At 45.3% G+C, this 21,495-nt stretch overlaps 1 non-coding gene across 1 annotated transcript; it reads left to right on the top strand.

Annotated features, from left to right (window-relative positions):
- The first annotated feature begins 6,620 nt into the window (after positions 1-6,620).
- Trnat-ugu lies at positions 6,621-6,695 on the top strand. The gene has a single exon. It is a non-coding gene; the product is annotated as a tRNA-Thr (tRNA).
- The last annotated feature ends 14,800 nt before the right edge of the window (positions 6,696-21,495 follow it).

The raw sequence follows: 21,495 nt of genomic DNA, 5'->3' as shown, positions 1-21,495 counted from the left end.
GGTGCGTGGGATTACCACGAGGGTGCTCCGCTGTCGTACGAAATCGGATACCAGACCATAACTCCAAGCGTAGGGGCAGGCAACTGGCCTCCTTACAACCTCCTTACAACCAGTCGCTCAAAAGAGGAAAGGCCGCTGGACCTGATGGGGTACCAGTTCTATTTTACACAGAGTACGCGAAGGAACTTGCCCCCCCTTCTTGCAGCGGTGTACCGTAGGTCTCTAGAAGAGCGTAGCGTTCCAAAGGATTGGGAAAGGGCACAGGTCATCCCCGTTTTCAAGAGGGGCGTCGAACAGATGTGCAGAACTATAGACCTATATCTCTAACGTCTATCAGTTGTAGAATTTTGGAACACGTATTATATTCGAGTATAATGACTTTTCTGGAGACTAGAAATCTACTCTGTAGGAATCAGGATGGGTTTCGAAAATGACGATCGTGTGAAACGCAGCTCGCGCTATTCGTCCACGAGACTCAGAGGGCCATAGACACGGGTTCACAGGTAGATGCCGTGTTTCTTGACTTCCGCAAGGCCTTCGATACAGTTCCCCACAGTCGTTTAATGAACAAAGCAAGAGCATATGGACTATCAGACCAATTGTGTGATTGGATTGAAGAGTTCCTAGATAACAGAACGCAGCACGTCATTCTGAACAGCCATCATCTTTCAGATCTAGAAAGACGCCTAGTTACCAGCTTTCGTTTATGGCGCACAACTTCTTGGTGCTGCGATTTTTTTCCTTCAGTGTATATGTCGTACGCGCTTGTTGGTGTACAGAGGTCACTGGTAGTCGGCGCAAGGGTCGTCGTGAACTCAGCCCCCTGTCTGCGAGCCGTCTGTTGACGGTTCAGATGGCTCTGAGCACTATGGGACAACTTCTGAGGTCATCAGTCCCCTAGACTTAGAACTACTTAAACCTAACTAACCTAAGGACACCACACACATCCATACCCGAGGCAGTCGCGCGGTTCCGGACTTCTGATGCGCCTAGAACCGCTCTGCCACCGCGGCCGGCGCCTATTAATTGTCATTGTCGTAACGGAAGCGCCAGTTGCACGTCGGATGGATGACGATGAATCTGGGGCTATGAGCGTCTCTCTGACGATTGCTCGACCCCTATGTTCTGTAGTCTCTCTTGGTCTACTGCTTCCTTCTGGCGCTATGTGTGGCCACGGTTCATCCATTCCTGCCAACATTGTCCAATACTGGCACCGCCCCTATTCAAATGTCAAGCGATGCGCCGATTACTCCAACCGGCTTCTTTGAACCTAACTAAGATCCTGTCTCAAATGCTCACATCCGCGTCTTGTATTGTTCACGCGCCTGTCTGCGAGGTATAGTTACTCTCCAGCTGTGTACACGGAATGAAATTAGCAGATACTTCACACCCTAGTATCGACATGTCCCCTATTTACTATCCTTGCCACATGCGCGGTTAAACTCCGCTGCAGCGTCACACGTTCATCTACGGGGCCACCAGAGCTGCATTTTGCGTAAATATCTGTGTGAATATCAGTTTGTGACCTACTTACATTAACTCCATCGTGATGCGTCTTTCTTTTTTTGTCTTAGAGCGTACATTTCAGGTGAGCTATATTAATGTCGAACTGAATACAAAATTTATCGTGCTGTATACGTTTTCCCCCCTCTGAAAGGAAAAATGTACATTATACAAACATTTTTTTAAAAACAGTTTGATGGTACAAATAAAAAATTAGGGGTATACGTTCAGCCTGTTTATAAACTGGATTTCAAAATGTAGACATATACTGACAATGCAAAACATTATGGCCACTGGCCTCCGCGAATTTGGTTTCGGTCTGGTGACGCGGTAACAAAAGCATGCGAGCGGAGCAGATAAAGTGCGTTCAGATAAGCGACTTTGACAAAGGGCTGGTTGTCATTACGGAGTATCTCCAAAACGGAGAAGCTGGACTAATGCTCACGTGCTACTGTCGTGAGCATACGCGGTAAGAGTTGGAAGGACAGTGAAAATACCGCTAGGCGCCAAATGGTTGGACGTCCACGACTCTTCACAGCGCGTTGAGATAGGAGGCTTATCTGCTCTGTAAATCAGGATAGATGGTGCTCTCTGTCCTCTTTGCCAGTGCATGGACAAGTGTTTCGGAGCACGCCGTTCATCGTATATTGTTGAACATGTAGGTTCTGCAGAGGACCACCCCTACATGTTGACCCAACGACATCGTCAGTTACGATTGCTGTGGTCACAGGACCATCGGGATTCGACCGTCGATCAATGGAAACGTGTCGCCTCTTCGGGTCAATCACATTTTTGCTACTCCACGTCGCTGGTCGTCTGAACAAACCCCATCATCGAGGTCAACGGCAGCTCGAAACGTACACCATGCTACGGACAGAGCCAGGTGGGGGCGGTATTTTGCTGTGGGAGACATTCCCCTGCGCTTGCATGGGACCTCTGGTAGTACGAGATAAATTCAAGTTGTAAGGCCTCCGATTTTTTTTCTCCAGACTGGAAAGAGATAGAAACATGCGCATTGTTTTAAAATGAGGCCGCGTTCATAGTCAATACATCCCAGAGATGGCAGCACCGTACAGCAGATGGAATTTTTCCACCAGCGGCGAGAATGAGAACTGTTTTAAATACTTAAAATGGCGACATTTTACTTACTTGAACAGCGTGCAATCACTCGTTTTCTGAATTTGCGTGGTGTGAAACCAATTGAAATTCATCGACAGTTGAAGGAGACCTGTGGTGATGGAGTTATGGATGTGTCGAAAGTGCGTTCGTGGGTGCGAAGGCAGAACATCGTGTGACAACAAACCGAAACAACCTCGGGCTCGCACAAGCCGGTCTGACGACATGATCGAGAAAGTGGAGAGAATTGTTTTGGGGGATCGCGGAATGTCTGTCGAACAGATTGCCTGCAGAGTTGGCATTTCTGTGGGTTCTGTGCACACAATACTGCATGACGACCTGAAAATGCGAAAAGTGTCATCCAGGTGGGTGCCACGAATGCTGACGGATGACCACACGGCTGCCCGTGTGGCACGTTGCCGAACAATGTTGACGCGCAACGACAGCACGAATGGGACTTTCTTTTCGTCGGTTGTGACAATGGATGAAACGTGGATGCCATTTTTCAATCCAGAAACAAAGCGCCAGTCAGCTCAATGGAAGCAGACAGATTCACCGCCACCAAAAAAATTTCGGGTAACCGCCAGTGCTGAAAAAATGATGGTGTCCATGTTCTGGGACAGCGAGGGCGTAATCCTTACCCATTGTGTTCCAAAGGGCACTACGGTAACAGGTGCATCCTACGAAAATGTTTTGAAGAACAAATTCCTTCCTGCACTGCAACAAAAACGTCCGGGAAGGGCTGGGCGTGGGCTGTTTCACCGGGACAACGCACCCGCACATCGAGCTAACGTTACACAACAGTTTCTTCGTGATAACAACTTTGAAGTGATTCCTCATGCTCCCTACTCACCTGACCTGGCTCCTAGTGACTTTTGGCTTTTTCCAACAATGAAAAACACTCTCCGTGGCCACACATTCACCAGCCGTGCTGCTATTGCCTCAGCGATTTTCCAGTGGTCAAAACAGACTCCTACCGAAGCCTTCGCCGGTGCCACGGAATCGTGGCGTCAGCGTTGTGAAAAATGTGTACGTCTGCAGGGCGATTACGTCGAGAAGTAACGCCAGTTTCATCGATTTCAGGTGAGTAGTTAATTATAAAAAAAATCGGAGGCCTTAGAACTTGAATGCGCCTCGTAACTGAAGACATGCTGATAGCTGCAAACCACCTGCATCAATTCATGCTCAATGCTTGGTTCAAATGGCTCTGAGTACTATGGGACGTAACATCTGAGGTCATGAGGTCATCAGTACCCTAGAACTTAGAACTATTTGAACCTAACTAACCTATGGACAGCACACACATCCATACCTCAGACAGGATTCGAACCGGCGACCGTAGCAGCAGCGTGGTTCCGGACTGAAGCCCTTAGAATCGGTCGGCCACAGCGGCCCGCGCCGATGTCGTCTCTCAGCACTACATCTGTCCGTATCTCGGAGCCAGAACCGTGCTACAGTGGTTTGAGGAGCATTATACTGATCTCGCATTGATGTCTCGCCGGCCAAATTCGCCTGATGTAAATCCTGTCGCACCCATCTGGGTCGCTATTGGGCGCCATCACCGTGTATACAAATTAGCGGCTCGTTATTTACGAGAATTACGTGACCTGTGCGTAGACATTTAATGCCACATACCACATACAGTCTAATGAGTACACAGTACGGTTTGAGAGTAAATCGGAGAAAGACGAAGGTACTGAGAAGTAGTAGAAATGAGAACAGCGAGAAACTTAACATCAGGATTGATGGTCACGAAGTCAATGAAGTTAAGGAATTCTGCTACCTAGGCAGTAAAATAACCAATGACGGACGGAGCAAGGAGGTCATCAAAAGCAGACTCGCTATGGCACAAAAGGCATTTCTGGCCAAGAGAAGTCTACCAATATCAAATACCGGCCTTAATTTGAGGAAGAAATTTCTGAGGATGTACGTCTGGAGTACAGAATAGTATGGAAGTGAAACAGGGACTGTGGGAAAACCGGAACAGAAGAGAATCGAAGCATTTGAGATGTGGTGCTACAGACGAAAGTGAAACGTCCCCTTAGAACAATTGGTTCAAAAATGGTTCAAATGGCTCTGAGCACTATGGGACTCAACATCTGAGGTCATCAGTCCCCTAGAACTTAGAACTACTTAAACCTAACTAACCTAAGGACATCACACACATCCATGCCCGAGGCAGGATTCGAACCTGCGACCGTAGCGGTCACGCGGTTCCACACTGAAGCGGTTAGAACCGCACGGCCACACCGGCCGGCCCTTAGAACAATTATAGATGACTGTGCTTAAACTGACACACAATATTTTTTTTTTTTTTTTTTTTTTTTTTTAGCGCAACGCAATCTGACTTTCAGTAATCCCTACAAGAGAATGGCCCTGACTAAATAAATCTATACGTTTCACAAATCACTTACCTCACAAAAATCTTCGTTACTCGAAGTACTGCAATACAGCGAGCGCCACTACTGCCAGCTAAATAAAAGATTCAAACTACGGAAGGCACTAACTACTGATAGGGATAGTTAGCAAATGAAAGATTTTAATAGAGAACAAACAATGTATTTACCTTAATAGTCATGATATATATAGCAGTTCATGCCATCCAGTCTTACAAATTTCAAAACTCCGCCATTTCTCTCCCCACATCCACTACTGCGGGCGGCTCACCTCCAACTGCCGAACGCTATGCGCTGTTAACATCCAGCTGCCCAACACTACAATGGCATACAACAATGCAAACTAGCCACAGACTGCACACAGCACAGCCAGTGATTTTCATACAGAGCGCTACGTGGAGTTACCAATAAGAAAACCTAAACAGCCTACTTACAAATGTTGAAAATTAGGCGGACTGATAAGGTAAGGAATGAGGAGGTTCTACGCAGAATCGGAGAGGAAAGGAATATGTGGAAAACACTGATAAGGAGAAGGGACAGCATAATAGGACATCTGCTAAGACATGAGGGAATGACTTCCATGGTACTAGAGGGAGCTGTAGAGGGCAAAAACTGTAGAGGAAGACAGAGATTGGAATACGTCAAGCAAATAATTCAGGACGTAGGTTGCAAGTGAGGTGAAGAGGTTAGCACAGGAAAGTAATTCGTGGCGGGCCGCATCAAACCAGTCAGTACACTGATGACCAAAAAAAAAAAAACCTCCACAAACCTGCCAACAAACTGTCAGATTACTGGTACGCAGGATCTGAGAGATATTTCGTTCCAAAGACGGAGCAACAAGGTATTAAACAGGTTGCCATAATGTCTTCGCTCATCAATATTCCTGACACCAAAAGGTAACAAAAAATCTCTGAACATGGGTCCAATAATACTTCTTAAGTGGTATGTAGCGCCACCACAGTCCAATCGGTTAAACCACTCGACCGTCAGATGGCGTACCTACTGATTTCGAAAACAAGGCTGTCGTTCCTAATATTGTCGTATCGAAATGGGGAAACGATACAAACCACTACAGCGATTGGCGACGACAACTAACCCTCAACTACCGTATTTTTCATATGGAGTTATTTACGAATAAAGGGAATCTATATATGAAGGCAGTAACTGTTCTCGAAAGAAGACTACTGTTGTTGACCGTGCAGTTTTTCCCTGGAATAAATGATGACTAACTGAAACCTTCAGCTGCCGACAGGTGTTGTTGATATACCTAGTCATCATTTATTCCAGGGAAAAGCTGCACGGTCAACAACAGTAATCTGTTCTTTCGAGTACAGTTACTGTCTTTATATATATATATATATATATATATATATATATATATATGGAGACAGTAAAAAAGGCTACACAGCCATTGACCTTCGTCTGTGCGAATGCGCACAGGTTGCCCTAAACTCTTAAGGGAATCGCCAAAGCGTGCGCGAGTAATGAGTGGGTGGGCAAATGTCTATAAGGTGCAATACATATGTAGAATTGTGGACAGTTGGGAATGTGAGTCTCACGGGAAGCGTGCAAGGGATAAGTCCCTGCAGACGCACTATCCTCTGTGCCCACGGTGGCTCAGATGGATAGAGCATCTGCCATGTAAGCAGGAGATCCCGGGTTCGAGTCCCGGTCGGGGCACACATTTTCAGCTGTCCACATGGAAGTATATCAACAACACCTGTCGGCAGCTGAGGGTTTCAGTTAGTCATCATTTATTAAAGGGAATCTAGTTGGTACTAACCTTTCACGTATGTAGATATGGCTCTGAGCACTATGGGACTTAACATCTGAGGTCATCAGTCCCCTAGAACTTAGAGCTACTTAAACCTAACTAACCTAAGGACAACACACACATTCATGCCCGAGGCAGGATTCGAACCTGCGACCGTAGCGGTCGCGCGGTTCCAGACTGAAGCGTCTAGAACCGCTCGGCCACTCCGGCCGGCGGAAGTAGATATTTTCAGTGGCTAATTTGCTTGAAATCAACTTGGATAATTTTGAAATAATGCCACCGCCAAGGGAACTGAACAAACGTCATTGCAAAACCAGTTGATTGCGGCATTGGCGGACGTAATTTATGACTGCGTGCACAAGTCGATTACGTAATTTCATATTGTGCCTGCTGATGCACATATTCCCTGCGGTTGCTGAATTTAGCAACTGTGGAATGATTCTGTTCAATAGCACAGGTCTGTGACGTAAAAATTGTTTCAAATTTATTAAATGATTTTTATAGTGTTTTCAACGGTGTTTTCCGAAAAAATACTGAAACAATTACTTCACGTACTGTTGTTTCACCAAGTTCTTGTCTACGTTCAGCTTTTTCGATTTTTCAGCACTATAGTGAGTTTGAATTTTGGTTTTAGGATCTCCATAAACTGTTATTTGGCCGTTTTTATACTAGATATACGTAAAATATGTTACCAAATCCTTGAACTGGTTTTAAGCAAACTCTGCTATTCAGACCACAAATGGACACTACTTGGTGATTTAAAAGTGATCTCAATGCTGCTTCGTCAACAAAGTGGCTATACAAAGTTCCCTCGCTTTCTCTGTGAATGGGACAGTAGAGACAGAAAGCAACACTACATAAGAAAATCTTGGCCCCTGAGAAAAACCTTAAAGGTATAGGTTAAAAATGTTGAGAGGAGCCGGCCGGTGTGGTTCTAGGCGCGTCAGTCTGGAACCGCGTGACCGCTACGGTCGCAGGTTCGAATCCTGCCTCGGGCATGGATGTGTGTGATGTCCTTAGTTTAGTTAGGTTTAAGTAGTTCTAAGTTCTAGGGGGCTGATGACCTCAGATGTTGAGTCCCATAGTGCTCAGAGCCATTTGAACCATTTTGTTGAGAGGAAAAGCGTTGTGGATCCCAAAAAGGTGTTACTTCCACCACTTCGCATTAAGTTGGGCTGATGAAACAATTTGGTAAGGCATTGCATAAGGAATGGGGGTGTTTCAGATATCTTTCTTCGCAGTTTCCTGGTTTATCCGAGCCAAAGCTAAAGAATGGAATCTTTGTCGGACCAGACATTAGAAAACTAATGATAGATCCCAACTGTGTGGACAAAATGGAAAGAAAAGCAAAATCAGCATGGACATCTTTTAAATTAGTTGTTACCGGTTTCGTAGGAAACAAAAGAGTTTCAAACTACAAGACAATCGTCGCAGACATGCTCGACTACTTTAAGAAGCTGGGCTGTAACATGCGCACTAAAGTTCATCATCTCCACTCACATCTTGACTACTTCCCTGCAAACCTTGGTGATGTAAGTGAAGAGCAGGGCGAAACATTCCACCAATACATCGAAGAAATGGAAAGAAGATATCGAGGAAGATGGAACGTCAACATGACACTGGACGACTGCTGGATGATGATAATAAGAGATGATCCTTAACGAGTCCACAGCCTGAAAAGCAATAAAAGAAGCTGCGAAAGAAAGCGAAAGCGTCATTATAAGGAGTTATAAGCTTGAAGAGAAATGGAATTATACTGAAAATGTAGTTTAGAACATGATTTATCAATAAAATAAAATTTTATAACGTTGGAAAAAAATGTGATAAATTGCTTAAATTTTGATGTTATACCAAAAAATACTCCCTTTTTGTGAGAAAACCTTACATGAAAGAAAAAATGGATTGTATTTCTGAAATCAGCGGTGAAAAGTGCATAAAAGTCAGTTATGAAATTTCAAACAACTTTCAAAACATATTTTTTTGCAGATTTGTGTAATTTGTGACAAAAAATTCTTAATACGATAAAATCCACTGTGACTACTGTAAAACTGAAGTAGTCTTCAGTACGACACCACATTAGAGCTCCCATCACACAAACACTTACCTTCACAGATTTATTTTTTTAGATGAATAAATGAGACACCACATTAGAGATGGCATCACACAATCACTTACCTTCACAGATTTATTTTTTAGATGAATTAATGAGACAAGAAAAATAATACTTTCAAACTAATGAAACTCGTTAACAAAATATGAACTATGAAACAACGCCGAAATACTGGACATCACCCAATCAGCAGGCAATTACGATACAGAAATAAAAGCAAATTGCCTGCAGTATTTGTTTAGTGCCGCCGTCCAAATTAAATAAAATAATTATTTTCAAACAAAATAATACTACGCTTAAGGTCTGTTATTATGCAAACTGCCTGTTGCTTGATTTAGATTTACTCATGAATGTTTCAGATGGACCAAATTTGATATAGTACTATTAAATTATGTTGCATATTTATGATACTCGATTATGCCAATAGAAATATTGGAATATTAATAACCTATACTAGGGAATACGTAGGTCAATAATGTAGTCTACCACACTGTAAATAGGCTGTTTAGGTTTTTTATTGGTAACGACACGTAGCGCTCTGTATGAAAATCACTGGCTGTGCTGTGTGCAGTCTGTGGCTGGTTTGCATTGTTGTTTGCTATTGTAGTGTTGGGCAGTTGGCTGTTAACAGCGCGTAGCGTTTCACAGTTGGAGGTGAGCCGCCAGCAGTGGTGGATGTGGGGAAGTGAGATGGCGGATTTTTGAGAGCGGATGATCTGGACGTGTGTCCGTCAGAAACAGTACATTTGTAAGAATGGATGTCATGAACTCATATATATATTATGACTTTTGAACACTATTAAGGTAAATACATTGTTCTCTATCAAAATCTTTCATTTGCTAACTATGCCTATCAGTAGTTCGTGCCTTCAGTAGTTAGAATCTTTTATTTAGCTGGCAGTATTGACGCTCGCTGTATTGCAGTAGTTCGAGTAACGAAGATTTTTGTGAGGTAAGTGATTCATGAAAGGTATAGGTTATTGTTAGTCAGGGCCATTCTTTTGTAGGGATTTTTGAAAGTCAGATTGCGTTGCGTTAAAAATATTGTTTGTCAGTTTAGTGATGATCAGAATAAGTAAAGAGAGAAATGTCTGAGTACGTTCAGTTTTGCTCAGCTGTTTGAAAATCAAATAACGTAGAGGATTATCACCACAGTAATTCACTAATTTTTCTAAGGGAACGTTTCGACACACGATCTGCACTGATAGAAAACACGTTGTGCCAGGAAAATGACTTTTTTCGAAAGATTCACTGCGATTCCCAATTTACGTTATTGATCACTCTACGCGCCAATCTTGTGGTATTTTGGAAACGATGGTCAGCCGCAACAATGGCACAGAAATGCCGCACATCCGAAGTTTGCGACTGCTCACTAATATGACGCACAGGAAACGATAAAGTTACGCTGCTTTCTACTCTCCGCCCGAGCAGGCCATGAAGATCCAAAGGGTACCGACCGGCCGCCATGTCATCCTCAGCCCACAAGCGTCACCGGATGCGGATATGGAAGGACATGTTGTCAGCACACAGCTCTCCCGGCCGTAAGTCAGTCTGCGAGACATGAGCCGCTTCTTCTCAGCCAAGTATCTCCTCAGTTTGCCTCACAAAGGCTGAATGCACCTCGCTTGCCAACAGCGTTCGGCAGACCGGATGGTCACCCATCCAAGTAGTAGCCCAGTCTGACAGCGCTTAACTTCGGTGATCCGGCGGGAACCGGTGTTACCACTGTGGCAAGGCCATTGGCTTTGATTTATACTGAATGTTTGAAATGAATATCGGGGCTTTAAGGCTTCCTAGCATTCATTACATTCAACTTACAATTACACTGTCCAGTCACATTAATATGACAGCCTATCAGAAGCCTCAATAACCACAGTTTACAGCACACACACGCAGGAAGAAATTCAGTGAGCCACGCTGACACCAGTGCAGCAGCGAGCTGCACCAGGCTTCGCGGTTGAAGATCCGTGGCACGAAGAGACCGATTGAGGTCGCTCCACAGATTCTCGATTGGGTTTAAATCTGGTGAGTCTGGTGGCCAGTGGAGTACGGTAAACTCATCCTAGTGCTCTTCGAACCACCCAATATACACTGCCAGCTGTGTGACACGTTGCATTGTCATGCTGGTAAATGCCATCATGCCATGGAAAAACAAACTCGATGTAGGAGTTGACAGATGCATCCTTATTTAAATCCGTTTTGCCTTCTAGAGCGACGAGATCGCCCAGGGTGTGCCAGAAAAGCATTCCCTCACCACAACGCATGCGGGGTGTTTGCTTTCAGAAGTTCCGTGCTGTGCACCCCAATGGCCAACTGTCCAATGGAGCATGAAAGGTGATTCATTTAAAAGGCCACTTGTTACCACTCAGTGGTAGTGCCCTGCAAACTCCTGCCGTCGTCTCCGATGAACAGCAGTCAATATGGGTGCGTATGCCAGGTGCCTGCTGTGGATGCCCATACGAAACAACATTCACTGGACTGTTGATGAGCGGACACTATTGCTAGCCCCTTGGTTCATCTGGGGCATCAGATGCTCAACAACTGCACACCTGTTCAACCATACACATATCCACAGCCGTCATTCACCCATCATTAGTCAGCATGGGTGCATATACAAGGCACCTGCTGCAGTGGCTCATACACAGCAACGTTCGCTGGACTGTCGTTGAGTGGACACTATTGCTAGCCCCTTGGTTCATCTGTTGCATCAGTTGCTCGACAAGTGCCTGCCTGTTCATCTGTACAGATATCTACAGCCATCATTCACCCACCATTAGTCAGCGAGGGTGCGTATACAAGGCGCCTGCTGCAGCGCCCCCTACGGAGCAACATTTGCGGGACTGTTGTTGAGCGGATACTTTTGCCAGCCCCTTGGTTCATCTGGGGCGTCAGTTGCTTTACAGTTGCATGCCTGTTCACCCATACACATTTCCACAGCCATCATTCACCCATCGTCTAAGGCCTGTGGTGTATGACAACTGCCTCGGCGCCTGTTGTGGATAGCAACAACTATCGGATGCGAACAATTTACAACCTTAGCTTTTTTATATATGCTTCGGCGCTTTACTCGAAATCTAATAATCATGCCCATCTGGAAGTCGAGTTAATCGTTCTGTTTCCGCAATACAACGATTGCATACTGGAGCCAAAGAAACTGGTACACCTGCTTAATATCGTGTAGCACACAGAACTGCCACAACGTAAAGTGGCATGGATTCGACCAATGTCTGAAGTAGTGCTGGAGGGAACTGACACCATGAATCCTGCAGGGCTCTCAATAAATCCGTAAGACTATGAGGTGGTGGAGATCTCTTCTGAACAGCACGTTGCAAGGCATCCCGGATATGCTCAATAATGTTCATGTCTGGGGAGTTTACTTTTGAATACATTAAGGGAAAGGCAGTGATCAATGTCTTACATTTACTACTACTTTAGTAGTGATTCTCCAAGAGAAAGAGGTTCCTACTCAGTGGTTTGAAGATGACCACAGTAGTGGTCTAAACCGGTCACCTTGATAAATAAATCGTGATCAAGACTGTTTTTAATAGTAAATATCTGGGCAGTTTGCTGGTCAGCGTAAGTGTTTGGACTCAGAAGAGTGTTCCTGGAGCCACTCTGTAGCTATCCTGGATGTGTCGAGTGTTGCATTGTCCTGCTGGTATTGCCCGTCAGAATGCACAATGGAGATGAATGGATGCTTACGTACGTGTCACATGTCAGAGTCGTATCTAGACATATCAGAGGTCGCACATCACTCCAAATGCACACGCCCCACACCAGCCTGAACAGTCCCATGCTGAAATGCAGAGTCCACGGATTCACAATGTTGACTCCACACCTGTACACATCCATCCGCTTGATACAATTTGAAAAGAGACTCGTCCGAGCAGACAACATGTTTCCAGTCATCAAGAGCTGAATGTCCATGTTGACGGGCCCAGGTGAGGTGTAAAGCCTTGAGTCGTGCAGTCATCAAGGATACACGATAGGGCCTTTGGTTCCAAATGCGTATATTGATGATGTTTCGTCGAATGGTTCGCACGCTGACACTTATTGATGGCCCACCACTGAAATCTGCAGCAATCTTTGGAAAGGTTGTCTGGTACCGCGTGCCGCGGAATTTGAATCCCCGCCGGACATCATGGACGTCGAAGACCCATAGAGGTCGCTGCACCGTAAGTTGTGGCGGCGCGCGACTCCTGGCCACAGTGGAACACGTGGTTCCAGCAGCCAATAGCGGCGTCCCGGATCGAGTACTTAAGCGCCTGCCTGCCGCTCAGCCTGGACTCGCACACGTTAAGTGGACATTCTCGCGCCGGAGATCATCGCCATCAGTTTTGTATGTGTGCCGTCGTGTTTGTGCCTCAGTGTTTTCGCCGCCCACACTCCATCGTTCACGTGTCGTCTCCATCATCAGTGTCTGTGTTCAGTACTAAGAGTTTCTTTGGTTTTCTTCACGTGTGAATGGCTTTGTGTTTTTTTATTACTGTGTCTACTGATTTTTGTCCCCCATTATGTAATGTTTGTTCTGTGTCTCCCTTGTTTTTCTCATGTAATACCTGTGGCTGAAGAGCGGCGTACTGTGCCGCTGCCAGCCCACCTTATGTAAGGTGTGAAATAACAATAAAGAAAAAGAAAAAGCTCAGCCTGCCAGTCTAACCTTGCGTGCGTCTAGGACATATCGCCTCGCATTAGACAGAGTCTTGACGTTCGTGTTTTCTTTACGAGTGGACGCGGTTGTCTTCTTTGGTTCATGACTCGGTTGTCTGTTCTTGTTGTGTCGTAAGGTCCTTCGTTGGTCGTGTCTGTCCTCTCCCGTTGTGTTCCTGGAGCCGACGTGTGGGGTGTCGCACTGTCCTGCTGGAATTACCCATGTCTGTCAGAATGCACAATGAACGCACAGTGGAGATGAATGGATGTAGGTGATCAGACAGGATGCTTACGTACGTGTCACCTGGCAAAGTGGTGTCTAGACGTATCAGGGGTTCTGCCACGTTTCCGTCACTACAACCCCGCGACTGTTCCGGTCGCCGTTACAACAGGTTGCACTTCCGTCACGTCGTACAATTCTCTAGGTCCTGTTCTTGCAGGATCCTTTGCCTGCAGCAGTGATTTGGGAGATTTGACATTTTCCCGGATTCCTGATGTTCACGGTGCACTTGTGAAATGGTTGTACGGGAAAATACCCACTTCATCGCTACCTCGGAAATGCTGTGTCGCATCGTTCGTACACCGACTATAATACCATGTTCAAACCACTTATATTTTGGTAACCTGCAATTGTAGCAACAGTAACCAATCTAACAACTACACTAGACACCTGTCTTACATAGGCATTACAAACCGCAGCGCCATATTCTGCCTGTTTACATATCTACGTATTTGAATACACAGCCTATACCAGTTTCTTTGGAGCTTCAGTGTAGATTAGCACTGCTCAGTCTGAAATTGCAATAACTATAAACAACACTCAAGGTGGGATAAATTAAGAGGAGTAGATGAACAGAGAAGGGGGAGGAGGTGATTGATAGAGGTATAGGCGAGGATGATGGAGAAAAAGAGTGGTACAAGTAGATTAACAGGGAGATGTGGGACATAAATGCAACTTTATATACAACGTATATTGAGCAAACAGTAAAGGAAACAAAAGAAAAATTCGGAGTAGGTATTAAAATTCATGGAGAAGAAGTAAAAACTTTGAGGTTCGCCAATGACATTGTAATTCTGTCAGAGACAGCAAAGGACTTGGAAGAGCAGTTGAATGGAATGGACAGTGTCTTGAAAGGAGGATATAAGATGAACATCAACAAAAGCAAAACAAGGATAATGGAATGTAGTCAAATTAAATCGGGTGATGCTGAGGGAATTAGATTAGGAAATGAGACACTTAAAGTAGTAAAGGAATTTTGATATTTAGGGAGTAAAATAACTGATGATGGTCGAAGTAGAGAGGATATAAAATGTAGACTGGCAATGGCAAGGAAATCGTTTCTGAAGAAGAGAATTTTGTTAACATCGAGTATAGATTTAAGTGTCAGGATGTCGTTTCTGAAAATATTTGTACGGGGTGTAGCCATGTATGGAAGTGAAACATGGACGACAACTAGTTTGGACAAGAAGAGAATAGAAGCTTTCGAAACGTGGTGCTACAGAAGAATGCTGAAGATAAGGTGGGTAGATCACGTAACTAATGAGGAGGTATTGAGTAGGATTGGGGAGAAGAGGAGTTTGTGGCACAACTTGACTAGAAGAAGGGATCGGTTGGTAGGACATGTTTTGAGGCACCAAGGGATCACAAATTTAGCATTGGAGGGCAGCGTGGAGGGTAAAAATCGTAGAGGGAGACCAAGAGATGAATACACTAAGCAGATTCAGAAGGATGTAGGTTGCAGTAGGTACTGGGAGATGAAGAAGCTTGCACAGGATAGAGTAGCATGGAGAGCTGCATCAAACCAGTCTCAGGACTGAAGACCACAACAACAACAACAACAACATATACAACGTTATACACTAAATATGCATGGGAGCATGTTGCCTAGTCGGACGAGTCTCGTTTCAAATTGTACCAACTGGATGGACGTGCATGGGTATGGAGAAAGCTTCGCGAATCCATGGACACTGCATGTCAGCAGGGGAGTGTTCAAGCTGGTGGAGGCTCTTTCATCCCGTTAGGCGAGTACAGCTGAAGTGATCTGCGACCCCTGATACGTCTAGACACGACTTTGCCAGGTGACACGTACGTAAGCATCCTGTCTGATCACCTGCATCCATTGTGCATTGGAAATTCCAGCAGGACAGTGCAACACCCCACACGCCTAGCATTGCTACAGAGTGGCTCCAGGAACACTCTTCTGAGTTTAAACGCTTTTGCTGGTCGCCATACACCCCCAGACAGACAATTATTTAGCATATCCGGTATGCCTTGCAACGTGCTGTTCAGAAGAGATCTCCACCTTCTCGTAATCTTACGGCTTTATGGACAGGCCTGTAGGATTCATGGTGTCAGTTCCCTCCAGCACTACTTCAGACATTATTCGAATGCGTGCCACGTCTTGTTGCGGCACTTATTACATTTGTCTTTTCCGATTTACTCTCCATTCATATTCCGTACTCATTAGACTGTTCATTCCATTCAACGTGTCATTTATTTCTTCTCTACTTTCACTAGGGACAACAAAGTCATCAGCGAATCTTGATGTCCTTTCACCCTGAATTATTAACTGAATCTCGACCCTTCCTTTCATATGCGTCTACACTTCTTCGATGTAGAGACTGAAAAGTAGGGGCGAAAGTCTCCACCCCTGTTGTACACCCTTTTTAATCTGAGGTCTTAGTTTTCGCTCTTCCACACTTATTATTTCTTGTTGGCTCACGTACATGTTGTTACCCACCTCTCTCTACAGCTTTCACCTAATTTTCTCAGAATTTCGAATATCTTTTTTTTGTTCTGTTTCACATTGTCGAACGCTTTTTCCATCTCGATATCTTGATGTTTCTTCAGTTTTCCTTTCATTATCAAGTGCAATGTTACAACTGCCTTTGTGGTGCCTTTACCTTTCCTAAAGCCAAACTGACACATCCTCAATTTTATTTCCCATTCTTCTGCAGGAATGGTCTTCTCAGCGACTTGGATGCATGAGTCGTTAAGCTGAATGTGCGATAGTTTCCGCACCCATCTGCCGCTGATGTCGTCGGAATTGTGCGGATGATGTTTCTGCGAATGTCTGATGACACGTCGCCCGTCTCTTAGATTCTACGCACCAACTCGAACACTGGTTTGGTTGCTATTTTCCCCAATGTTTGTAGACGTTCCGATGGCATGCTACCTATTCCTTTTGCTTTATTTCATCTTCAGTCTTTCAGAGCTCTTTTAAATTCTGATTGTAGATAGATCGGCTTGTTGATACGCTTCGCAACCGAATACGTGCATGCCTCCAGACTAGATGTGGTGGAACCGCATACTTAAAAGTGGGCTCACACTACCAAGTAAACTCAACTCGATTTTGTAACGTCACCTGCCCTCTCAATCCGAGCTTACTTCCTCCCCTCCTCCTCGTAGTGTGCTCTTTTTATTTTATTTTGTTTTATTTCATTTCATTTTTATTTAATTTTTTTTATTTTTTGGTCAGGTAGTGTATACATTTCATGTCAGTATCAGAAAAATCTGGTGGAATGCATGCGACATGATGAATTCGTTTCATTCAGTTCAATATAAACATATCTAATATGAAAATTGTCAACAAGATTAGTGTTCCGTATCTCAGTCGGTATAAACACAGCTCGTATAGGATCTACTTTGCTGCCCATTTGACTATCCGTCTGTCCGTAAGTTCGACTGTTAAACAACAATTTTCTCAGGAACGGTTAGATGAATCAGGTTGAAATTTATGTTGCATGGTCGCTTGGCAGTGTAAAACAGTTGTAGCTTCTAAGTCAGTGCGATCGAAAAATGGAGCCCAACTTGTCATATATGTTGATCCTCGCAATGTACTTTCCGCTCGCTGGAATACAGAATGTGGCAAACTAGAATACTGAATGTGGCAAGAAACAGGGTTCAAATGGTTCAAATGGCTCTGAGCACTATGGGACTTAACTTCTGAGGTCATCAGTCGCCTAGAACTTAGAACTAATTAAACCCAACCAACCTAAGGACATCACACACATCCATGCCCGAGGCAGGATTCGAACCTGCGACTGTAGCGGTCGCTCGGTTCCAGACTGTAGCGCCTAGAACCGCACGGCCAATCCGACCGGCTAGTATCAGTTAACGTGCAGTCTGTGTAGAGTGGGGAAGGCGTGCAATCTACCTGAATTTGACCGAAGACGGATTGTGATGGCCTTGCAGGCTCGGCACGAGCATTTCGGAAATTGTACGACATGTCAGGTGTCAAAGGAGTGCTGTGGTGAGAGTCTCTTAAACATGTGGCGAAACCGAGGTGAAAGCAAGTCCAGACGTCGTGGGGTTGGATAGTCATGCCTCATTACAGATGTCAGACATCGTAGACTGGGCAGACTGGTGAAGCAGGACAGGCGGCGAACTGTGCCGCAAATAACATCAGACTTTAATGTGGGCAGAGTATAACTGTCGGAACACGCAGTGCACCGAACGCTCCTGATGATGGGCCTCTGCAGCCAGCAACCCGTGCATGTACTAATGTTAACACCACGACATTGGCAACTACGACTGCAATGGGCATATGACCATCAGCACTGGACACTGGTGTAGTGGCAGAGCGTTGCATGGTCTAATGAATCCCAATACGTTCTTCATCATGCTGATGGGAGGGCAAGAAACTGTCGTCTTCCAGCAGAACAACTCCCTGACACCTGTACTGCGAGACGGAGACGAGCTGGCGGTGGTTCCATTGTGCTCTGGGGAACATTCGCGTGGGCATCCATGCGTAGAGTGGAGCACATGCAAGGCACGATAACGGCCAAAGAGTGTCGTACAATGGTTGCAGACAACACACACCCCTTCGTGACGATCACATTTCCCGATGCCAGTGGCATTTTTCAACAAGATAATGCCCCATGTCACAAGTCCAGGAGCGTGATGGAGTGGAACTCCCTGACACCTGTACTGCGAGACGGAGACGAGCTGGCGGTGGTTCCATTGTGCTCTGGGGAACATTCGCGTGGGCATCCATGCGTAGAGTGGAGCACATGCAAGGCACGATAACGGCCAAAGAGTGTCGTACAATGGTTGCAGACAACACACACCCCTTCGTGACGATCACATTTCCCGATGCCAGTGGCATTTTTCAACAAGATAATGCCCCATGTCACAAGTCCAGGAGCGTGATGGAGTGATTCAAGAACACAGTGGCGAGTTCCAATTAATGTGTTCCCCCTGCCCCCCTTCCAGCTGTGAACCCGATCGATAACATCTGAGATATGATTGAACATGCCACCAGAGTTCATCGCCCCCTTCCCAGGAATTTACAAGAATTAGGTGACGTGTGTGCCAGCCTGCTCCTCCGACCTACCAAGACATCATTGCTTTCATATCACTAACAAGGGAATCTCCCCATCGGACCCCCCTCTGATTTAGTTATAACTTGGCACAGTGGATAGGCCTTGATAAACTGAACACAGATCAATTGAGAAAACCGGAAGAAGTTGTGTGGAACTGTGAAAAAATAAGCAAAATATACAAACTGGTCATCAGTTTTGGCCACATAGGCAACATAAAGGAGAACGTGAGCTCAGGAGCGCCGTGGTCCCGTGGTAGAGTGAGCAGCTGCAGAAGGAGAGGTCCTTGGTTCAAGTCTTCCCACGAGTGAAAATTTTACTTTCTTTATTTTTGCATAGTTATTATCTGTCCGTTCGTTCATTGATGTCTCTGTTCACTGTAATAAGTTTAGTGTCTGTGTTTTGCGACCGCATCGCAAAACCGTGCGATTAGTAGACGAAAGGACGTGCCTCTCCAATCGGAACCGAAAACATTTGATCGCAAGGTCATAGGTCAACCGATTCCTCCACAGGAAAACACATCTGATATATTCTATACGACACTGGTGACGGCATGTGCGTCATGTGACAGGAATATGTTGTCGACCCACCTAACTTGTACACTTGGCGAATGGGTAAAAAGATTCTTCTACCTTGCCCGATTTAGGTTTTCTTGTGGATGTGATAATCACTCCCAAAAAAGTGATGAAAACATAAGAGTTTGTCACATAAACTGAAAATAAAAAATTAAAGTTTTCACTCGATGGAAGACTTGAACCAAGGACCTTTCGTTTCGCAGCCGCTCACGTTACCACGAGACCACGACACTGTTGCATTTGTATTGTGCTTGATGTTGCCTATCATCCCTTGAACTACTCAGTGTGTACATTTTGCTTATTTTTTCATAGTTCCACAGAACTTCTTCCGGTTTTCTCAATTGATCTGTGTTCAGTTTTTCAAGGCCTATCCACTGTGCCAACTTATAACTAAATCCGAGGGGGGTGCGATGGGGAGGTACCCTTGTAAGCGTCACCGCTGTTATCCGTGCCTAAGGTGGACATACCGACTGTTAGATAGGTTGTAAGGTGGCTATAAGTTCGCACCTTACAAGGACTCATCCACATACTTTGCCGTGATCTACAAACACAATTAAGTATAATGTGATAGATTGTACATCGTATATATGAATATTTAAAGGAGACTGGCATTGTCACGCACGCCTTGTAAATAATTGTTAACACTTATTGCGTGAAAGGTGATGGAGTGTCTGTATTATAAAAACGGCGTAATGAATGATTGCCTGTACTAGTAGAGGTTGGAACACCAGTGGAAATGAAATGGTAGGCGGAGCTCAAGCCCTGGGTGGAAGGCCCGCACAAGAAGTAGCAAAACGGGTGTTGAGACACCTGAGCGCTGGGGCACAATAGGGTCGCGACCGGCCGCTATTGTAGTAGGGGCCGGAAGCATAACTGGATATTACAGGGCTATTACAAATGATTGAAGCGATTTCATAAATTCACTGTAGCTCCATTCAGTGACATATGGTCACGACACACTAAGATACGTAGAAAAACTCATATAAAGTTTTGTTCGGCTGAAGCCGCACTTCAGGTTTCTTTCGCCAGAGCGCTCGAGAGCGCAGTGAGACAAAATGGCGACAGGAGCCGAGAAAGCGTATGTCGTGCTTGAAATGCACTCACATCAGTCAGTCGTAACAGTGCAACGACACTTCGGGACGAAGTTCATCAAAGATCCACCAACTGCTAACTCCATTCGGCGATGGTATGCGCAGTTTAAAGCTTCTGGATGCCTCTGTAAGGGGAAATCAACGGGTCGGCCTGCAGTGAGCGAAGAAATTGTTGAAGGCGTGCGGGCAAGTTTCACGCGTAGCCCGCGGAAGTCGACGAATAAAGCAAGCAGGGAGCTAAACGTACCACAGCCGACGGTTTGGAAAATCTTACGGAAAAGGCTAAAGCAGAAGCCTTACCGTTTACAATTGCTACAAGCCCTGACACCCGATCACAAAGTCAAACGCTTTGAATTTTCGGCGCGGTTGCAACAGCTCATGGAAGAGGATGCGTTCAGTGCGAAACTTGTTTTCAGTGATGAAGCAACATTTTTTCTTAATGGTGAAGTGACCAGACACAATGTGCGAATCTGGGCGGTAGAGAATCCTCACGCATTCGTGCAGCAAATTCGCAATTCACCAAAAGTTAACGTGTTTTGTGCAAAGTTTACGGCCCCTTTTTCTTCTGCGAAAAAAACGTTACAGGACACAAGTATCTGGACGTGCTGTAAAAATTGGCTCATGCCACAACTGGAGACCGACAGCTCCGACTTCATCTTTCAACAGGATGGTGCTCCACCGCACTTCCATCATGATGTTCGGCATTTCTTAAGCAGGAGACTGGAAAACCGATGGATCGGTCGTGGTGGAGATCATGATCAGCAATTCATGTCATGGCCTCCACGCTTTCCCGACTTAACCCCGTGCGATTTCTTTCTGTGGGGTTATGTGAAAGATTCAGTGTTTAAACCTCCTCTACCAAGAAACGTGCCAGAACTGCGAGCTCGCATCAACGATGCTTTCGAACTCATTGATGGGGACATGCTGCGCCGAGTGTGGGAGGAACTCGATTATCGGC

Source organism: Schistocerca piceifrons, chromosome 11, assembly GCF_021461385.2.
Source record: "Schistocerca piceifrons isolate TAMUIC-IGC-003096 chromosome 11, iqSchPice1.1, whole genome shotgun sequence".
Taxonomy (NCBI): domain Eukaryota; kingdom Metazoa; phylum Arthropoda; class Insecta; order Orthoptera; family Acrididae; genus Schistocerca; species Schistocerca piceifrons.
The sequence above is the reverse complement of the archived record's forward strand: the minus strand, read 5'-3'. Positions and strand labels throughout refer to the sequence as shown.